The 15604-nt window shown below is 41.7% G+C and overlaps 1 protein-coding gene across 2 annotated transcripts in view; it reads left to right on the forward strand.

Annotated features, from left to right (window-relative positions):
- Window positions 1-15604, forward strand: part of rab6ba (RAB6B, member RAS oncogene family a) — a 103798-nt gene that overhangs the window by 30188 nt on the left and 58006 nt on the right. The gene's annotated exons all lie outside the window — the stretch shown is intronic.

A 15604-nucleotide genomic window follows, 5' to 3' on the forward strand; every position in this document is an offset into this window, starting at 1 on the left:
AAGCATTTGTGGCGATGGGCATTGATTGCTATGCCAAATAGTGAGATTGGTACAGAAATGGACAATTAAAGGTGTATTCAGTGATAATGAAAGTGGCCGGGGGTCATTTTATCACAGTGTGGAAATGTTTCGTTTTTTTATAGATTTTCTACACCATTATAATGTTCTCGTTTTGATCATCAGACCCAATCACTGAATATCGGTAGGCCTACGTCTCCAGCTTCAGGATATGTATGATACTGATTTACTACGAGACTGTAGCATTTTATGAGTTCAGTAGTTTACAATCTAGGCATTTAGCTGTGGTTCTCAAAACTTTTATTTTGACCATCATAACTAAACATCATAACAAAACTACGGCCATACTCTACTCTGATTGGTCGAGGACTGGCTGGCCACCTCTGAAAACGGAATCTAGCTATGCTCGCAACACGGGCCATGGTGGAAGTCCTTATATGGTCAGCACACATTCTAGTGAGGAGAATGAATGGAAAATGTGCCAAATATATTTTTATTTGAATGAAATACAATCACTGAATATACCTTTAAATGTGTTTAGTACCAGTAAGACTCCCTAATCGGGAGATAAGCGCGCTTATCTCCACAAATAGGGCAAAAATGTGTTTTTCCAAAATCTTCCTGATCCATGTTGATGCCATGAGTGTAGACATGCTGTGTAGTGATTTTCGTGATTTTAGGGCAAAATCTGTAGGAGCAGTGTCCAAAAATGTGTTTTTAAAAATCGGCCTGAAGGTGGCGCTATATGGGACAGATTCATGTTGATGGGATGAGTGTAGACATACTGTGTAGCGATTTGCGTGATTTTAGGGCAAAAACTGTAGGAGCAGTGTCCAAAAATGTGTGTTAAAAATCGGCCTGAAGGTGGCGCTAGAAGAGGGCCATGTGAGAAATGAGGGGTGGGGTCTCCGCGTTGCCTTGGCGGACGAATAGGTACCGGCCCCGGCTCTTCCGGACGCTCCTAGCCCGAGTTACGGCATTTTATGTGAGCTGCAGTGGAGGGGGTCCTCCACTGGGGGCGCCACCACTTTTGCATCCGTTCTGGAGCACCAGGAGTGGGTGGTCCCCAGGAATTCCCCGTGAGCAGCCCCGTTGGGGTGGTCATTTGGTCATTTTTGCACATTTGGTCATTTTTTACACCTGGGGGTCCCCCAGGGACCTGGGGGTCCCTGAAGCTCCGGGGGTCCTTGGAGGTTGTAGTTTGGCAGGTAAGGAGTGTGTGTGCAAAATTTGGCATGGATGGGGGCAACGGTTGTGGAGATATGAGCAGGGCAAAAGTGTGACGTGTGACGTGTGACGGAGAGACAGACAGACAGACAGACAGACAGACAGACAGACAGACAGACAGACAGCCGGTGGAGGTTTTGGTAGTAAATGCGACCTACGGTCGCAATTATTATTGACAGTAGTAATTCTTCACATTATGTTTCTAAATCCTTGCCTCCTTTGAGAAAGTGCCAGGTTATGGCCTATAGAAAGTAGAACACGTATTTTCATCGTGCCTGCACACAGCAGATGCTCGCTCTGCATGCATAGCTACCTTTTGATGATCAGCAAAAAGAAGAATCAGCAGTAGTGTTTTTCTTTCTTTCTTTTTTTCTTTTAGTGCATGAAAAGACCCAAATGAAACACTTTGAGGCAGGCCAAAGCCCCGAGGTTGCTGTTCTCTCTGCAAGAAAGGGAATCACTATACTAGAGCTGAGAGACTTTGCTTTGTTGTAGCGAGGAAAGTCGAGAGATACTGTACTGTAGTTTGTGTGTTGATATTTAGGGAAATGGGCTCAGGTGAAGCTGATGCAGCTCTTACTGAGGACTGTGGTCTAGCACAGTGGTTCCCAAACGTTTTTGTCTCAGGGCACCCCATGAATATGTTTTTAATACGAGGCACCCCTACATTATATATTTTTTTCCTTGTATGTCCAAAACCGTTCGTTTTGTCTATAAAATGTACTAAAGCTGTGAAAACAGCCGATCTACAAGCACAGTGTGCTTGTAGATCGGCTGTTTTCACTAGTCTTGTGTTTTCACTAGTTTTGTGTGACAGTCTTGTATGATGAAGCAGGGCTTGGCTTTACCAAAAGACGTACACATTTGAAACTTGGAGATACGAGGTTTCTGCCCGACAGTGATGATATTTTAGTGATTTATGTTGCGAGGAAAACGTTGAGATAACAGCCATTTTGGTTAGAACTGACTGAAAATAACTTTGTACTTCAAGTTTAAAATCATACTAAATATTTTTTCAAGTGTCCAAATAAATTCCAAATATTATCAAATGATCTCGCGGCACCCCTGGACTGCCGTCGCGGCGGCACCCCAGGGTGCCCCGTCACCCACTTTGAAAACCCCTGGTCTAGCATCCTTCATGAATGGGACAGTATTTTACTCAAATCTTTCACCCACTGAAGCCCAGGATGTTGAACCCGCAGGGAGTGCTAATTGTAAATCACGCGTGAAGGTAAGAGCGACACTCGAGTCAAGATCACTGACTGTGATGCTTCATCATAGACCCGGCAGCTCTATCAGAGGCATGTTGTTGTTGTGTGCTGCATAATGAATTAATCTAGATCAGGGGTTCCGGGACCCCTAGGGGGTCCTCAGAGTTACTACAGGGGGGGGGGGGGGGGGCGCCAAAATCTTTGTGTGATAGGATAATTATTTTTAAATTAACAACTTGAACCCTCGCTATCGCATCCCTATTCTGAGGAGAACTTTAGCCAAAAATAGCAGATCTACAAGCTCTCAACGCCTCGCAGCGTGAGGCGCTGAGAGCTTGTAGATCTGCTATTTTTGGCAAATAGGTTTGGTTTAAGTGGTTAAATGTCTGAAAAAACGCATTAACACAAATCCAACATAGACTGATGACAGTGCTGTCAAACAAGTCTATGGATCCATCTATGAAATCCGTGAAAATCTTTTACACAATTTTATACAAAATGGGGGTCCCTACTTTATCTCCCTCTCAGCGAAGGGGTCCTTGGCCTGAACACGTTGAAGACCCCTGATCTAGATTGAAGGTAATACTTTATGAGGACATCTGCTGCATGGCATTTTCCTGTTAGGATAGCGTGTGTGCCTGCCTGGTGGCGACTGTGAATAACCACATCCACAGTACACGTCCTGAGTCTCATTCACTCCCACCTGTGTATTTCTCCACCAACTCTGTGTTCTGCCTACTTAACCACTTACACCCTAGGCCATACATGGGCAACTGGCGGCCCGGGGGCCACATGCGGCCCCCACCTTCACTTAATGAGGCCCGCAGGTTAATACTGGAATACTGATATATTATTGATTTCAGCTGTTACAATTCCAAACATGACCTGCTTTAATTCTGTCTATATTAGTAGCTTAATGACTAGTATAGTAGTATTAAAATGTATTTATTTTATGTCCAATGTAGGTATTTGTATTTAGGTTCATAAAGTTAACATGAGTATATAACTACCTGTAAATGCGTTTGAAATTAAATCAAAATGTTACATTTCAGGATTCCAATTAAAAAATAACAAAAAATTATTCAGGATTCCAATTCAAAAGAAGCAAAAATAGCCGATCTACAAGCTCAAAACGCATCGCGCGATGCGTTTTGAGCTTGTAGATCTGCTATTTTTGCTTCTTTTGTAGATACTAGAAAGTGACAAAGTAGGACGTAGCAATATGCAATGTGGCCCTCTGGAGTGAAGGTGGAAATATAGTGGCCCTCACCATCATCAAAGTTGCCCACCCCTGCCCTAGGCTATACACAGTATACTGTATGCTACTAACTTTGTTGACCAGTGTCCCCCAAAAAGTGTCTATTTTTGATCCCCTCCATTTTCCCCTCTACACTAAATCTGTTCTGCAAAAATAGCTGATCTTTGAGCTCATAACGCGTCACAATTTTCTATATACACCTATGTTATGACAACCCCATGTGTTAAGAGGAAGCAGACATAAATATCCACTTAGGATTCTCTCCATCTATATTTCGTTGATAAATATTAGATACCACAAGCGCTCTTCAGTGTGCAGTTGGCCACGGTTCACATGACTGTGCCGTGCAAAGGCGTACGGCAAGGCAATACGCTGTTTATTTTTATCCGTCGCCTTGAGAGTGGGAGTTGGGCCCAGGATCTCTGATTGGCTGCCGTGCCATTAAGGACGGAGCGTGACGTCTGCTCCCAGCTGATCGCTCAGCAGTGGCTTTCCTACCTTGGCTGCTCAGCACTTGCCTTCGTGGCTGGATGGACAAATCCACACACACCCTAGAGTTGGCCAACAGTCAGGGGCGTCACGGGGGGGGGAGTGGGACTGAGTTACTAGGTCCCAAGGTGGAGGGGCCTTAGTTATTTTATACTTTAGCTATTGAAAAATAGCAGATATACGCGGCACTTAGCTTGTAGATCAGCTATTTTTTTAAACGCTGTGAAAATGTGTGCAAATCTTTGGATATATTTATTTTTTAGGCGAACATTTGTAACTAAAATTTTGCTTCTGGGGGGTCCCTGGAACTAAATGTGACATGGGGGTCCATGGCATGAAAAAGTTTGAGCACCACTGACATAGAAACTTAAGTTTTTCAAAAAAAATATTTTTGAAAAATGCACAAATTCCAAAGATTTTTCGCTGTGAGCTTGTTTTTGTATATCTGCTATTTTTCAATAAATATATATATATATATATATATATATATATATATATATATATATATATATATATATATATATATATATATATATCTGACATACAGGTACATTGATGACATATTTGGCCTACATAGAGAAATGTTTGGAATTTATGTGATTGGAATTGTTTGTGTTTGTGTGATTTGTCAGCATTTCCTTTATCTATCTTCAGTCAGATTTTAGTGGACAGAGCTTTATACTTGGAATGAACCATCATACAGTTCAGTATGGGAGCACTACTTCTCACTGTGTACTGCCATACATATTAGCATTAAGATGAACACCATAGCTGATGTGATATAACCCACATGTTCTACTTCAGGGGTTCCCAAACTTATTTGTCTCAGGGCACCCCATGAATATTTGTTTTAATCCGAGGCACCCCTACATTATAATTTTCACTCCCAGAACCTTATAACATATCATCGTTGTCGGGTGGAAACCTTGTATGTCCAAAACCGTTCGTTTTGTATTTATCATCTATAAAATGTACTAAACTAGTGAAAACAGCAGATCTACACTCGCTGTGTGCTTGTAGATTGGCTATTTTCACTAGTTTTGTGCGACAGTCTTGTATGAGGAAGCAGGGCTTTGCTTTACCAAAAGACGTACACGTTTGAAACTTGGAGATACAAGGTTTCTGCCCGACGGTGACGATATTTTAGTGATTATGTTGCGAGGAAAACGTTGAGATAATAGCCATTTTGGTTAGAACTGACTGAAAATAACTTTGTACTTCAAGTTTAAAATTATACTAAATCATTTTTCAAGTGTCCAAATAAATTCCAAATATTATCAAATTATCTCGCGGCACCCCTGGACTGCTGCCACGGCACCCCAGGGTGCCCCGTCACCCACTTTGAAAACCCCTGCAGTACAGTACATCCAAGGTGCTGGGCCAGGTACAAAGAAAAATAGTCCTGTTGAATAGATTAGTCACTGAAATGAAGTTAATTTATTACAAGGATGAGGGAGATGGATTTGGCAACGGGACATTTAATTAGAGCCAGACGAAAAGGAACAGAGCCGCATGACGTATCGTTTAGAATTAATTCTGTTTACTCAAACAGGGCTTATAGGGGGGAGGCGTGATTGAGATGCATGACAATTTTCCTTAGCAAATGGGATTGAGTTCAGGGGTCCTCCCCAAGTTAATCTGCTCCTCAAATGGAGGTGTGAATCTGAAAGGTTTGGTAAACATGTTTAATATACAGAATCTATTATAATAGCTTAGTCGCACACATCTCTTTCACACTCTACATCATTAACCTCTAATGGGTTATCCTCATTTATGTCTCCCATTTAGTTTATGGCACTTGTAATAAATAAATGGTCCAAAGGACCACTTTTAACTTTGCATATAACCAAATTCAAAATGCAATGCAAGGTTGTGACTGTTGGAGCTCTGTGCATTGGAGCTATTGCCAATGATGCTTTTAACAACGATTCACTTGCTGCACTTGTTGAACTTTTAAACGTTGAAAATAGATGACATTATCTGATCAGTAGATGACCATTAGATTTTTGTCTGCACAAATCTAGGTTAGGGTTTTTCTCACCCCTCTCCCCCTACTGGCGAAAAAAAAAGAACTTCTGGGGACTTGATCTAAATTAGGTTGATAGGTAGATAGAATTGTTGGCTCTGATATGACCTGTTGTAGGGCAGTGGTTTTGGCTTTTGATTGACTGAATTGAATTTACCGTTTTATTTGGATGATTTTCTTTTTCTAAATATATCTGTACAAGGGGTTAGAAATACCCAAATGAATGAGATACCAAAAAGCCAAAGGCTTGTTTCCATTGTGGTACATTAAACATGCAACACTCAAACAAACTGGACAGAACAACAGTGCAACAGACGACACAAAATCAAAATGTAAAAAATATACAGTTTTAAGCAATTCATGATAATACCGTAGGGTCTTCAACAGTTACTTCAGTTTACAGTTTACAGTTTAGGCATTTAGCAGACGCTTTTAATCCAAAGCGACTTACAAAAAAGCTGAATAATACTGAATAATAAATTATAATCACTATAATAAACAAGATAACATGTCAGAATATCAACAACAATATAGCAAATGCATATGAATATCAATCGTGGAGTCTGTCCTCCTATATGGCTGCGAAAGCTGGACCCTGACACCCACCCTGCACAAGTCCCTGGATGGGTGCTACACCAGAATGCTACGAGCTGTAATGAATGTGGACCAGAACATCCACATTACCAACCAGGACCTGTACAGGCAACTGCCGAGGCTCAGCAAGAAGGTAGCTGCTAGGAGGATGAAGCTGGCCGGCCACTGCCACAGACATCGGGAGCTCCCAGCCAGCAGGCTGATCCTGTGGGAACCAACGCGCGGGCATTGATCGTGAGGACGTTCCGCGTTAATGTATGTGGACATCCTGAAGAAGGATGCGGGAGCTGAAAGCTCTTCGGAGCTGGCCGGGTGTATGGAGATTGAAGAACCGTAAAGATTGGAGACTCCGATGGAAGCTCGTCTGAGGATGACCGAGAGATATATATTCTCAGTAAAGAAAAGGATTCTAAAAACCTACAAAAAATGCTAACTAGCTTCATATATGGTACTTCACAGTTACTATAGGGGTCCTCCAAATCTTTGAGTGATTGAAAATTTTTCTTCTTTTTTATATTAACCACGTGAACCCTAGTGTCCATATTCTGAGAACTTTAGCCAAAAATAGCAGATCTACAAGCTCACAATGCCTCGCAGTGAGCTTGTAGATCGGCTATTTTAGGCAAAAAGGTTTGGTTTAGACTGGGGGAAAAGGCCAGCTAAGTACAGAGTGAAAGGTCAAGTTTATAAGTAACGACGGTTCAAGTGGTTAAATATCTGAAAACACAAATTGGCATGAATTCAAAATACACTGATGACCGGAATCTATAAAAAGGTTGTGGGGGTCCCTGGCTCATCTCTCTCTCAACTAAGGGGTCCTTGGCCTGAAGACCCCTGCCGTAGAAGGTTTTTGTGGGGCCAGGGATGTGACACGTGGAGGAGGATGCCCCTCACAAGAGGCAAAGCTCACCGAACGAGAGAGACGTTTTTCTACCCTGGGGGCAGGCCAGCCAAGGAATGAATTTAGCTAAGACCAGTCAGAATTTCAGTAGCCATGATTCTAGGTTAGCTTTAAACTTTAATGGGGAATTTAGAACTTTCAGGGCTGTTGGTAGAATGCATTCTTACTGTGAGTGACTTTAACTTTTGCGGGCGGGGGGGACTGACTCCCTCTGGTGGAGTGCCTATGAGCATCCCCTACTCTGGAGAAGTAGTTTGCCAAGTACTTGGGAGCTTCTCTTTTTGCCTGGCGGTGCCAGCCTCTATCGCCAGGGGGTGGTGTTGAGTGCAGTCTGGTTTATTAACCAGGCAACTTCTCTTTTGAGTATCTTGAAAACCAGACACTTTGAGAACTGGGAAACTCTTTTTTTTCCCCACCCTGAGCCACCCTAGACTAATGAAGTGATCTGGGATTATGGTTTTCCCCTGGTGTAATGACAATTGGTTATTGGAAAGCCGAGCTCGGTTCCGGGGACTCTTTCGACCTGCAATTTGTCCTTGTCCGAGACCAGTTGCGACAAGTCTTCCACAAACGGGAACAAATTTCTTTAGTAATAAATTGTCTGAGAACAGGAACAAAATGCTTTAGCTATAAATTGTCAATTATTCATGCTTAAAGAGACACTTGAACACGCTGTTCAACTAACTATACAAATCTTGTGGTATATCGGAAAATGTTATGATCTAAACTAAAAATATAACCTATATAACTAGTTTACCATTTTGATGACAATTTAGAATAAAACTATGCCTTAGATAATTAATAGATAATTAACATACTATAACTATTACTAATGACTTGTTTTTAGTATTTTGTTTTTATAGTACAATTTTCAGGATAAGTAAACATATCTGCTGCCAACTCCTCCTACTATGCTAACATAATCACGACTGAAAAAGACAGACCTATAGGCTATGTTTGCCAAAGAGATTGGTGTAGACTAGAGGGACAAAAGAAGGACTCCAAGAAAGGAACCCTGGTCGGTGAAGTATATAGGGTATTAAGTGGTTAAAGTGCAGCTTCTGCAACAGCTGGTATTCACTTCCATCTGTTAATTGGGCCTCATGATGGCATAACCCCTCCCACCAAGTCTTTGAAGCACCACCAAAAGGCTTATACTTAATTAACTCACTGTCACTAATTGGGAACACCCCCCCAGACAGGAATCCCCTATCTGTGTTATTGCTTATTACGATCAGTAGAGTGTTGCCTGTGCTTCATTGTGTAGAGTTAAGTAGAGACCTTGACATTTTAAAGTTTGAGAACTACTGATTTAGACCAAAATGCAGGTTTAAATTGAATTCTGCAATGAATCTCTGTATATACGATTAAACAGGATTTTTTACAAGGCTCCCTCAATTGTATCACGATATATACAATATCTCTGAAAAGGCATATCGTGGAGACATTGTATCGTCTCCACGATAATTATCACCATATCGCCCACCCCTAAGAATGCAGTGACTTGTGTCCAACATGAAGCACTGATCCTTTATTCGCTCTCAGAAGAGAGAGGGCGAGTTGAAGTTGGATTAATATAGCACCTGTCACTCCTTATTTATGCAGGTTTGCCTTGACTGTTATTGCATTGCAGCCAATTGGATTTCAATTACATGTGAACTTTGTGTAGGTGAAGATTATCTTCCCTCTTGAAATGTAGGCTAATAAAGCTGAAGATCGTCCGGGAGCTTACCGATTCAATAAAGCAGAAGGCCGTAAATTCCACGCCACATTCTCGTGTGGGTTTAGATTACTGAGCGAATAGTACAAAGAGAGGATGTCGCTTGTCTCCTCCTCTGTGTGTTTGTTCTTGTGTTCTCCTGTCTAAAGCATAATTGTATTTCGGAATTAAATAGTTGGCAGATAGCCTACCTCGTGGGTGGGGAACTGATGAGTTTATTATGCAATATATTCATGTTAGGTCTGCTTCGTGTTTCTTAACCCTTCAGAAATCTTTCTGAGTACCTGAGATGAATAACAGTCTAATTCCATATACAGTATATATATATATATTTTTTTTTATATAGATATTTTTTGATTTACCAGACTGTAAACCACAAACGAGTAATTTTTATTCTGTTAAATTGTTAACGCACTCCCCCCTCATTTTGTTCAATTCTCTGTTTTAATGTTATCTGCTGCCTTTGTCTGCTGAATATTGCTTGTACGGACTTATACTGTTGTTCCAAAAACTGTTGGAGATGTACTGTTTTTCCACTTTCCATAAGTATTATGTCTTATAAAAAAATCTAATTCAACAAAATGAGGGGGGAGTGCATTAAGAATTTAACAGATTAAAAACTTCTAGTTTGTGCTTTACAGTCTGGTAAATCAAAAAAATATCTATATTCAAAATGTTAAAATATGGACTTGGACTGATTTTCGTCTCTCAGGTCATGTAACTAAGTGGTATTGTCATTTTACCGTTGAACTGTAAACCAAATCCAAGTCCTGCGTCCTCTTGGACCAGTTAGCATGTCGGCCACATAACAGCAACGTCCCCGCTAGCCTGTGATAGGAAGGTGGGTCAGAGCTGTATATGTTTTGTCTCACTGCTTCCATTTGACAGAGGATAGTCTCATACCTCATTATTGTGTCATTACTTTGTGTGTGTTCTTCCAGACAAAGCCTGCCCTGAGAGAGACACCTTTCCTCTCGCTCGGGTCAGGGAGTTTGGACGTCCAATCAGGAATACCTCCAGCTCGTTAAGGTGGCTCCTGTTGCTCCTATTAGACGCGGAAAGGAAAAGGTCTTTGTCAGGCTCTCAGACGAGCTTGAGAGGCAAGCGGAGCCCCGTCTAGGGTTGCTTAGCGATGGAGGGTGGTGTGGCAGGGGATGAGTCAGCAATGATGAGGATGTAGGCTATGGCACTCTTCTCTCTCTTAATGTGCTCTCTTAGCCACCTGAATGGCCTCCTCCTCTAATGTTGTTAACCAAAGGACTGGGAGAAAGGGAAGCTCTTGATTTAATAGCACTTGTATGGTCAAAGCTGTCTCCTTCCCCGCCTTCTCCCTCAGCATTAGGCTGTGTAGGCTGGATGGTATTCAAACGGTGAGGGAGATATTACGGAACAGAAAATGCTAGTGTTCCGCACAATGGGATGCTGGCAATGTCTCTGAGGAAAGAAACACATAACAGTGTTGTCATCGTTACTGTCGCCTTGCATTGCATTTTAGCTTAGCTTTGCTTTTGTTTTGTCAGAGGGTGCTGGTGGTTATTGTGCTGAATCAATGTCAGCGAATGTAGATGCTGTACTGGAGTTGGCAAATGTACAAGTAGAATATCGATGGTGGAATTCTCCTGAAATAGAAAGAAGGAAATGGTTTAATATACACAGGTATGAAATAGGACACTCCTTGAGCTACATAAGATAGATAAGATAGATGGTATATTGATAAATTACCATGACATAATTAACACAATCAGCAGGCTATAGATCTGGTGCTGCCTCACAGATAAGGAAACCTAAGGGCACCGATGTGCATAATTAGTCTGATAAGAAGCTTTATTTGAACAGATAGTGTAATTAACTCTGGTTGGCCAGTGGGTAAGCACTAAATTAAAGACGGTTTATACTGTGCAACTGTCATTGCCCAAATATTTAGATTGAGCGCCCAGTTACATTTTCATTGCATCAGCAACGGTTTTAAGGTCCATAAACATTTATTGAAATAATTGGGCAGCATGGACGGGATTAAAGTGAAAATGGGCCCTGTGCACAAACTCACCACGGATGAAATCTGCATAGTAGAAGTAGATGAAATGGACAGAGGGCAGTGCTGTGTTCTACCTGATACTTGGGCATACGCCGTATGCTGTAAAGACAAAAAATAGAAAGGGCGTATTCCCTCATGAACCTTTCAGAGTAGCGTATATACAGTAATAGGCATTATGCACTGGCCTATGCCCTGGCCACAGGAATAGCCACAGGATTATGCCCCCCCAGAAATCCTAGAACACACCACTGACAGAGGGGTGTCCGAATCCGATGCTATATGGAACGCTTCTCCGACTGACTTATCAAAATTGATTTTCAGATGACAGTGCCAGTGCCCCCTTGGCTCCAGGGTCCCTGTGCACGTGCACAATGTGCACAAAGCCGTAATGTGTCAAACGCATTGCGAGACAAAAATGTAAAGGTGAAAAATGAAGACACAATAGCAGATACAAATGTCATCAGAGCACGTCAAATAATGACCAATTTACCAGCCAAGCCCATATATTAGTTCGGGCTCTATTTAAGAGTGACCCAGGATTCAAGAGTAAATAGCGCTATAGTATATCGTCGTTGTCGTCTGGAAACCTCGTATCTCCAAGTTTCAAATTTGTACTTTCTTTCGCAAAGTAAAGCCCTGCTTCATCATACAAGGTCGTCACACAAAAGTAGTGAAAACAGCAGATCTACAAGCACACAACGCCTCGCACTTTAAATCATTTTTAAAATGCGAAATGCAAAACGAACACACAAGGTTTTCACCCGACAACGACGATATAGTAGCCACTAGCCAGCAGCTCTATAGGGCCTTTAAATGTCTGGCCAGTGTTATCCTAATTGGCCATAACCAGGGCCCTTTGGAACGGTTCCAGTGGAGTTTTTAGAGCGGGGTATGAGATATATGGTTTCTCGGACAGCGGTCTGCAGTGCTGGTAAACAGAGAGGATGTGATTGATTTCCTCTCTGCTGCTCCTGGTGCTGGTATGAATGTTGTGCTGCCCGTCGGCCCTCCCTAATGAAAGCACTGGGAAGAAATGAGGAAGCAACGCTCGTCCGTAGGCCATCCATCAGCGACTTGGCCACTGCCACCATGGGCGTCACAAGGGGTAGGAAAGTGGGACTGAGTTACCAGGGCCCAAGGTGGAGGCCCTATTGAAAAATAGCAGATATACAAGCTCACAGCGCGGCACCGAGTGCCGCGCTGCAAGCTTGTAGATCTGCTATTTTTGAAAAGTCGTGAAAATGTGTGCAAATCTTTGAATATGTATTTTTTAAGCGAACATTTGTAACTCAAATCTTGCTTCCGGGGGGGTCCCTGGAACTAAATATTTTGAGATGGGGGTCCGTGGCCAAATTCATATAATTTTGGGGGTCCTTCACATGAAAAAGTTTGAGTATCACTGACATGGAAACATGGGTTTCTTGCACACATTTTCACAATTTTTCTAAAATAGCAGATCTACAAGCTCGCAGCACGGCACTCGGTGCCACGCTGTGAGCTTGTATATCTGCTATTTTTCAATAGTTAACATTCATGGGGGGCCCGCAGTGAATCCTTGTACCCAGGGCCCAGAATTTGGTGTGACGCCCCTGACTGCCACCATGTCAATACGTCACCCTGCTCTCCAGAACATGATACAGTCACTGCGGGACACATCCGAAATGAAGGGTGGCCAGTTTACAGCTTATAATTATTACGGATCATCGCAATAACGAAGATTCTGTGTGTAATTTGGTGGAGAAAATGCTTCACTTTCCCAGGCATTAATTGCTGAAAACACGATCTCTTTGTTTTGTTAGGGCCGTATTAATACAATGCTTTATGAACCACATTAGTTCTACACTATAAAATGTGACAATTTTGTGTCTTTAGGGAAATTAGCATTTCAATGTTATTTTCTTCATTGTACAACAGACACACAATGAAGATGGTGTTTTTGCTAGACGGCAATGTTAAAAATCTATAGGCCTAATGGGTGTCCTGGTTTCATTTGGTGTTCTGTATTTCATATGTTAGTAGCATTATATCTGTGTGAAAGTGCGTGGAAATGAATGGCAACCACAGAGATTTCTCTGTATAACTATGCAATGAAAGGATTCTCTTTAGTCTTGAGTGTTCCCTTTGGATTCACAGAACCACATAATTTACTATTTCTATGCATCACTCACCTCCATCTCTTTCTCTGTCTGTCTGTATATCTGCCTCCCTCTTTCTCTGGCTACCTCCCTTTCCTTCTGTCTGTCTTTTGAGCGGTGGTCACACCGTCTCCATAGCGTGGCCATGTGTGTAGCTATGTATGTTTGTATGTTTGTGGGTGGGTGTGTGTATGTAGTCTGAGGTGTATGTAGCCTAAGTACCCCTGGGTGACCAGAGAGGTGCTGTTGAGTCTAGTCTGCCCTGAGCATTAACTGCAATATAGTGACAAGTACAGTATGGCTCACTCTCTCTCTCTCTCTCTCTCTCATTCACGCGCACGCAAGCAAGCACCCCCCCCCCCCCCCATTTTTATTATTATTATTATTATTATTTTTAATATTTTATAAAAAAATCTTTTTTTAAAATCTTTTTTACCCTTAATATTTTTTATATACAGTATATCCACCTGTTTCCGCGGGAGTTTACTGGAGATTATTTGGACCTTTTTGCACCACACTTCCGGTTTAACAGCAGACATACAAGCTCACGTCGCGTCGCAGATGCAGCCTGTTGTGAGCTTGTAAATCACACTCGGCTGCGGCGCCGGAAGCTCGGTACAGCGTCTGCGCAATGCACTATGGGGCGTTGGAAACTCGTGGATATATATATATATATTTTTTTGCTGTTGCGCAGCCTCCACGACCACCACATCACACGGGTGTGATTTTTTCCTTATGTCTGTCTGTCTGTCTCTATCTCCTCCCCCCTTATTGTAACACCATACCCTCTAAGGCCCAAATATAGAAATACTTGAAATAAAAAAATTAAAAAAATCAGATGGTGTTGTATGAGTCCTAATAAGAGGAAAATGTAATGTTTTTTTTTAAAAAATGTTTTTGTAAGGTTTTATAGCCATAAATCATAAATCATGCTCTAATTTACATATGGGGGATATTTTTCACAATAATAACATATGTACATGTTCTAGACATTCTAATGATCACCAAAAAAAATAGTACAGGCATTTTACTTATGTTTTAGTGAGGAATAGCTTCCATGAAAAAGTGAAATGTTGTTCGTCAAAACTCTGGAATGTCAGTGGGTGTGGCGGGTGTGAATGTCAGCCCCTGTGGGGGGTATTTATATGCAAATATTGTGGCCAATGGCATTGTAATACTAAACAATAGAATCCAATGGTGATGTTTAGGTGGTAGGGGGAGCTAAAATAAAATGATTTAAACCTTTTTTTGGATAAAATACAAACGTAATATTACAACAGTGGGCCTTAGAGGGTTAAAGGGGAAATTTCACATAAATGTTTTGGGAATAGTCGTAATGCCAGCAGCAACACGTAGCATTGTAATTACAACAAGGCCTGATGTCATGCGTGACCTTCTGGTCGCCCTTATAGCCAGTAATGAGCTCCCTCGGTGCTAGTCACACAGCGACGGAAGCATCACCGGAACCACCTCTCCCCACCGCCACTCTCACTGCCACACTAAGTAAAAGCAATACCACAAGGTAGAAATATACACCTTTCAAGTAAAAGGCCTGTATTCGAAATGTTACTTGAGTAAAAGTGCAAAAGTATTAGCCTCAAAATATTCTTGCAGTACAAAAGTAAAAAGTACTACATTTCTTTACAGATCAAACTCTTTTGAAGATGGCAGATATACAAGCTTAAAGGGATATTTAAATGTTATTGTCTAATCAGGCTTTTATGAACACCCTGAACAGATTTTAATTAGCTTGATTCAATATTTAGATATTTGATGTAAATGTTGTCAGGCCCTCCTCCTGCATACACACCAGGGGCATAGTTCTGCCGATTTAAAATGACTCCAATACGGAACTAAAACTTCCTTTGATTGGCCGCTAGTTGCGCTGTTTTCACCCCCGGCCGATCGCAAAAAGAGTTGCCCTCCATTGGATCCCATTCATTTTCCCCTTTCGTTTTCTAACCTTAATTAACATTTTCATGAATACTGT

Source organism: Nannobrachium achirus (assembly GCF_963921795.1).
Source record: "Nannobrachium achirus genome assembly, chromosome: 1".
NCBI classification, from domain to species: Eukaryota; Metazoa; Chordata; class Actinopteri; order Myctophiformes; family Myctophidae; genus Nannobrachium; species Nannobrachium achirus.